Raw genomic sequence first — 973 nt, forward strand, 5'->3', positions numbered from 1 at the left:
AAATATAATACTGTGTGTCAGTTATAATTCAATAAAAGAGATTTAATAGCAGCAGCAGTGTGTGTGTGTGTATACCAAACACAGGACCCATAGTGTTTGTATGTTTCCTTGTGCTTCTGAACTAATCAAGTGGGATTTCAGAGAATCTGAAACGTGCAGAGAGATATATACAGGAGACACTGTAGATGCTCACTCTCAGTATGGTGGTATATGGGATTCCCACACAGTTCCCCTGCATCCATATACACACACCTGCACACGTTAGCTGGGGCCACCTTTCTTCCCTCAAGAGCACACTTGATCACCGTTTCCTGTGAATGCCTACTTTTCATGCCATTTTGCCGACTCTCTTTACAGCATGGATGCTCTGATGTTCAAAATATTTGCTTACATAAATTTCAACCATTAGCTGCATGCAATGCAGAAGATGCAGTTGTTGTCTCAGTCCCTCTCTTCACACCCAGAAATACACTGTTAGTAGGTCCTCCTTCTCTGTGCACATGGTACAAACGTGTATCAATGTTCACCTACAGATTTTAGCTCATCCATTATCAGTAGCAAATGCTGTGTTCATGACAGGAGCTATCATTTCCCTAATAGAGCCACGTGTGTACGACTTTGTTCACACATACCACTCATCGATCTAATATGAAGTAGATGATGGCCACACAGACATACTTTGGGCATCACCAGCACAAACTTATTCCTGGTCGAGGTTCCGAGTCTTGTGCTCCGGGGAACTCTGTGTTCTGGCTCTCAGAGCACAGGTGTCATGTGACGACTCAGCAAAAGGGAGAAGGAGAAACTGGTGAGTGAGCCACTGCAGTCTCCCTGCATCAGCCCATCACACAAACTCAGGGATGTCTGAGTTACCTCAGCCCCAACCGGTGAGCTCCCCATACCACAAGGCACACGTACATGCACCTGATGCTGGCAAAGACTGAAGACAAAAGGAGAAGAGGGCAGAAGAGGA

Source organism: Bison bison, unplaced genomic scaffold (genome assembly GCF_000754665.1).
Source record: "Bison bison bison isolate TAMUID 2011002044 unplaced genomic scaffold, Bison_UMD1.0 scf7180017858301, whole genome shotgun sequence".
Lineage (NCBI taxonomy): Eukaryota > Metazoa > Chordata > Mammalia > Artiodactyla > Bovidae > Bison > Bison bison.